The 6,243-nt window shown below is 37.7% G+C and overlaps 1 long non-coding RNA gene across 1 annotated transcript; it reads right to left on the reverse strand.

The window, feature by feature from the left end:
• Positions 1 to 2,400: 2,400 nt before the first annotated feature.
• LOC122145348 lies at positions 2,401 to 3,647 on the reverse strand. The gene is made up of 2 exons (XR_006160292.1): positions 2,690 to 3,647; positions 2,401 to 2,497 (listed from the first exon to the last, which is right to left on the reverse strand). It is a non-coding gene; the product is annotated as an uncharacterized LOC122145348 (long non-coding RNA).
• Positions 3,648 to 6,243: the final 2,596 nt, after the last annotated feature.

Below are 6,243 nucleotides of genomic sequence, written 5' to 3' on the forward strand. Positions count from 1 at the left end.
CAAGAACAATAGCTTCTAAATTTGGCAAATTGTTAGCAGATGGTGCTTGGCATGAGACTACCCAAACACTGACAGGTGGCGTCATTGATATTTGATAGGGAGATGGCCTATTCTATATTCCCTACTTTTTCTAGATTACCAGTGACATCAAATGTGTTACTAGATCTAACACCATGCTTGCTACAAATGTTCAAATAAGGGGGGCTGTGGAGGTTATCTAACCCTGAAGGGCGAAAATTAGGCAACATGCTGTGTAAAAGTGCTTCAGTGGTCAGTGCACCAAATGGCCTGCTTTATGTATGAGCGTGACCTGCAGAATGTTTTTGCATATTTTGAGGTCCAAAGTTGATTTTATAGATAACTAATCAGCATAAATCCAAGACAAGAAGGTATTTTTTTTTTTTTTTTTTTTACAGAGCTTTTTAAAGATCTGTGTGGTATGAGACTTATAGAGAGTAACAGCAATACATTTAGAAACACTATTGGTTTCTGTTTGGTGATTTAAAAGCAATAACAACAACAACAACAACAACAACAACAACAATAATATAATAATAATAATAATACTAATAATAATAATAATAATAATAATAATAATAATAATAATAATAATTACGGAAAAGCTTGTTTTTATTCAAACAGCCTCTTGATAATGCTAAAGAGCTGTGGCTAGTCAGCACGTCCATTCTGAAAGCACCTGAATGAGCAATGACATTTTTTGCTGGTCAGGAGCTCTATTTAAAATCAGCCACAGCAAAAGCAATGCATTGCACAGTATAAACCCATGCTGGGTCTCATTGGTGTGACAGAGCCCATGCTGAAGTAATTAAGGACAGGGTCTTTGCTGAAGGGCAAAATAAACAGTCCTCCAGAGACCAAATGCAGCACCATTAAGGCAGCAGGCCATTGCTTCTCTGGAGAACCACTCGCTGACATGGACAGAAACGGGTCGTAATTATAAATTCGAGAAAGAAATGGGGAAAATACACATGGGGAGACACTCTATTAGCTAAGGGACATTGAAAGTCAATGGAGATATAATGTGTGACTGTAGTCATCCGTGATTGATCATAGACATGTTTAATTTTGTTCACTCACTTCATGTGCTTTTAATGAGTTTTTTTTTTTCTCTCTCAATTTTGTGATATCACCCACATAAAGCAGTTTTTATAAGTATGTAATGGTTTTAGAAATTTCAAGCTTTGAATTGATCAAATGTCCACTTCAACTACAATGTCCATGTGCATGGAGAAAGTGTTAATAGTGTACAAGTTTATGATTTAATCCTAATGTCTTTGGTCTAGTGGTGCACCTTTCAAATAATAAGCCCATATGGCCTCTATGATGTCACTTTCTGAAAATTGTTCATTAGGCCCATGGCAATTCACTTTTTCCACCAATAGGGGGCGTCCTATACTTAAAAATGCTTTCAAGTTTGTGATAATGCAATAAAAAAAAGCATTGTTGGTGCTAGACAGAGGATGGCAGCACATGCCCACTCTTAACACAGAGGTTCAATTCAGAACAGGATACTAGCATAATACTCTCAATATTTCTGCCATATGTTTATATTTGAAATATATTTAAATATATGTATATTTTTATATATGCAAATATATTTAACCTCTTAAGCACAGGGCTATTTTGGGGATTTCCGCCTGGCATTTTTCCTACCCAAATTCAAAAGCTTCCCATACCCACATGCAGAGGTGTACATACAAAAGTTTGGTATCATTTTACAGGAAATCCTTTGAAATTACATAAAGCACTGTTGAAATTGATAAAAATGGTTTTATATGTTGTCTGTGTTATAATAAATGGAAAAAAAGAAAGGCGCTTTTTGATTTTTTTTTTTTTTTATAAACTGAAGTTTGAAATTGTATAGCGCAGGTTCTGAGAGGTCCAGCATCCTTCAAACAATTGTATTTGTTTCCAGCACATGTCAGCTAATAGAGGAAAAAGGAAATTTGTTTCTATCATAATCTATGCAAAAGTTATTCTATTCCATCTAAAGGGAGGAATAATACCCTTTTTGTATACATTTTCCGCCTACCCATATTTGAAGTCTACCCATACCCATATTATAGTGGAATAAATGCAATATCTTTATATCCTTTTACAGAAAACCCTTTGAAGTGACATAAAAAGCTGCTGTTTGTGACAAATAGTATTATGTTGTTTCACATATGATGAACCACCTCAATACAATGTGCTTTTTTTGTGTGTGTGTTTTCAGAACAGTCTTTGAAAGAGGATAAGTCACACTGCAAACTAGCAAACTGCTTTAAATTATTAAATATATCTGGTCTATCACAATCTAAAATAGAATCCACAATCTCCAGCTTCATATCATTTCATTTATGTCCATTCTGCATTGGTGTAATGATTGGGAGATCTTACCTGTCTCAATCATCTGTAATATTTCATATTCCAGCGTCCCTTCTGTTGTTTTGACGCATTATCAGCGCTTATCCGCTGCCCGAAGCTTGTACACGACCTTCGGAACGTCAACAAACGAATATATGTTCATCCACACAGTACTGTAATAATCCATGTGTATTTACTGTACTTTCACTGAGATGCATAATATACTGTACTTTTCTGTCAATAAACAGCTGTTAGCGGAGCATACACGCTTCAAAATAAAGAGTCAAATATATAAAAGTAACTAACACGCGTATAGCCTCACCAGATGCGCGTCCTGTCCTCTCCACGGCGACGGTGGTCATCCATAACTTGTAGTATGATTATTATACATTTGATAATCACCGCGACGCGAGTTATTCCGCGTGTGATCTTTGTTTACGGACACTTGAGGACTCAGTATCCCATCAGCCAGTGCTTCACCGGCTGAGGAGGATGTGGTCATCACTGTCCACTCCATCCCCCCGCTGTTGACGCAGAGGTGTCAAATTCAGCAGCTCTGAGTGGAGCACACAGCTCAGACTGACAGCTGAAGGGACAAATAGTGGTTCACAAAAGAGATCCGATCGATATATCAGAAGAAAGCCGCTTAGGCTTGTCTTATGACATGAAGAGCGCTTCTGTCTCAAAGAACTGCGTCTTTCTCTTTGAGCGCGTCTGGACATAACGCTTTATATCTCACCAATGGAAGCACGCAGAAACGTAAAAATGGTCTTGTTTGAAAGAAGAGATTCTAATCTAAAAGATTATATCGAGTATATAGGTATGTGTGGCTGTTTGCGGGTGACTGAAGCGGTGCTAAGATGGATAAATAATAATTTGCAATGAGGTGAGAAATTTTACATCGCGATTCTGTTGAAGATCATTCGATCTGTGATTGTCACACAATAAAATGATCTACATCGTCAGATTCCTGAGAATGAGAGCTTTCTTGTGATATATGACTTGACTGTTTTGTGAAAAATATTTTAAATACACATTCTTATGGAAAAAATATTCCTAATCGTTAGACGGAAATGTGTGTGGGGGGGAAATATATTTCTTAGCTTAATTTTACTACTTTATGAATCATAAAACCCCAATTAATGGTATTCTTTGTAAAGAAAACACTCTAAACTTTCAAATGAACCCATATATGGGCTGATACCATATAAGGAAGGCTTTGCAAATGAAACACGAACATTTTGCATGCTATTTTTGGACCCGGTACCGGGTCCGCAGAGTTTAATACATATTAAAATATATTACTTCACATAATGTCACATATAATGATCTAGCACATAGGTCTTCAATCCTGCTACTGGGGATCCACTGTTCTGCAGAGTTCAGTTCCAACCCTAATCAAACACCCGAGAACCAGCTAAACAAGGTCTTCAGGATCACTTGAATAGTCACAGGTCAGGTGTGCTGAAGATGGTTGGAAATAAACTTTGCAGGACAGTGGGTCCCCAGGAGCCGGGTTGAAGACCTGTGATCTAGCACATATGAGTTTTATAGATAACCAGGCAAATATTTAATATCTTCTGTGCTTATTAAAGTAAAATCATTATTGTTACAATACTTATTACTATTACCACCCTGCAGAAGTTCCCATAACATCTGTTCAGAAGCACACATCTGAATACATGCTCTTCCACCTCATTACAGACTTGTTGCTGTTGCAATGAATAATGCAGAGATTGAAATGCAACGAACTTAATAATAGTTTTGCACTTCTGAACACTACTGAAATTCTGCATGGTCCACAGTATTCTGAACAAACAGACAGCAGACAAAAACACTCTTTAGTTTGTAAAGGATTCTCTAGAGCATAGTTTATTCATTACTCAGTCTAGACCTCCATGTCTGTCTCATACAAACTAATGCATTCACACACACACACACACACACACACACACACACACACACACACACACACACACACACACACACACACACACACACACACACACACACACACACGCGCGCGCAGACTGCACAGACAGGAACCTGATTAGTGGGAAATGCGATTCCGCTGTTTGGTGTGACTGACAGTGTCAGAGAACGAAGGTCTCATCTCTGGATGATACCATCAAAGTGCTGCTTTATTTGTCTTGATGAGGAGGAAATGCCATGTCTCCTCTGCTCAGGGGGGGTGGCTGATGTCATCAGAGTGGCAATGGGAACGTCTGCCTATCTCTGCAGCTGCCAGTAGCCACAGTGCAATCTCACATCATGATGTAGTTTGTTGGCCCACCAGAAGTAGAATTTATTCCATATCCGTTTACTTTCCTGTTCATGATTTAAACCTACAAAAAGGGTTTGCTTATAGTTGTATACAGTAGCTTCAATGTTGTACAGGTACATTCCTAGCAAAATGACTGCATTTATCAGTGGTACTTGCTAAGTGAAGTGTCCATTAAGTGCATACTTAAAGGTGCAGTAAGAAATTTCTGAGAAATGCTGTTGATATTTGAAATCACCAAAACAAACATATCCCTACCAAAAATAATCACACCCCTATCTTGCCTCCACCCCCAATTTTCTGAACATGCTATTCAACACATGCACCTCCCCCATCACTACTGGACACGCCCCTTACTAGTGATTGGCTACAAGTGTGTTTTGGTGCTCAGTCCGATCCACTTTCAACAACGTTTCTCAGAAATCGCTTACTGCACATAAATAATAATCTCCAGTTGCAAGGGACCCTCTTCATAAATCATAAAGGCAGTTGTATATTTTCATGTAAAAGAATGCTGTGAGAAATATACACTACAAAGTGGGGTTGGAAAGATATTTTTATTTTTTTAAAGAAACTGGATCAAAAAAAAAAATCAGTAATTAAATACTATTACGGTTTCAAATAACTGTTTTCTATTATAGGTATATTTTAAAATGTAATTTATTCCTGTGATGGTAAAGCTGAATTTTCAGCAACCATTACTCCAATGTCTACATTTATTCTTTTTGAATAAATTTTTTAAATTTTATATACTATTTATATATTATTTTATTTATTTTATTACAGAAACTGAATAGCAACATACCTAAAAACTACATATGCCCTGACAGCCATTCACAACACTGTAGCATCTTGCAAAAATGCATTGAACGTAATCGTGAACATTCATCTTCTATTTTTCAGCAGAGTTTGTGGATAATGGGTCTACGATTAGAATGTTGTTTTATGTGTCCCATGCTGTGCTGTTTTGATCTGAAAGTAGTTGTGAGACGGAGCGTCTGGCTTCCATGCCGCTGCCAGGCTGATTCCGAAGAGGCACATGCAAATTTCACACAACACTGCCTGGCTTTGTGCGTGCGAGCAGACATCTTTGAGCGCAAGGGACAAGACACTTTCTCCACCCTGATAGATTTATCAGTCGTCCTTTTGTGTGCTTGTTTTACTCCACTGTGGATCCTCACACTGAAACCTGAAATAATCGCATAAGGTCCATCAAGATTATCCCTTGGTGGAGATGTAAAAAAAAAATCTATATATAAGAGCTTTAAAGGGCCCCCGAATCTAAAGGCCCCTTCAGGCATGGTGCAGATGCATATGGTTTGCATGTGATTATAATGGGAATGCACTTTAAAAACAAAGCAATTGATGAATGTGTTAAAAGCAAGGCTTTGCTGAAAAATAAATCCTATATTCATCACCCTCACAACTGAATGCTACGCAAGCTCTAATGATATGCATTTGGATAGCTAGCTAATGAACTTCCTGCATGCCACCTAGATTGAATTTCCATAGCAACCGCTGTGTGCTTTTAAAACAGTTGCGGCAGTAGCTGGGGGAGGAGAATATAAAAAGAGAAAGTGGAAGAAGATGAAGAA

Source organism: Cyprinus carpio, chromosome A6 (assembly GCF_018340385.1).
Source record: "Cyprinus carpio isolate SPL01 chromosome A6, ASM1834038v1, whole genome shotgun sequence".
NCBI lineage: Eukaryota > Metazoa > Chordata > Actinopteri > Cypriniformes > Cyprinidae > Cyprinus > Cyprinus carpio.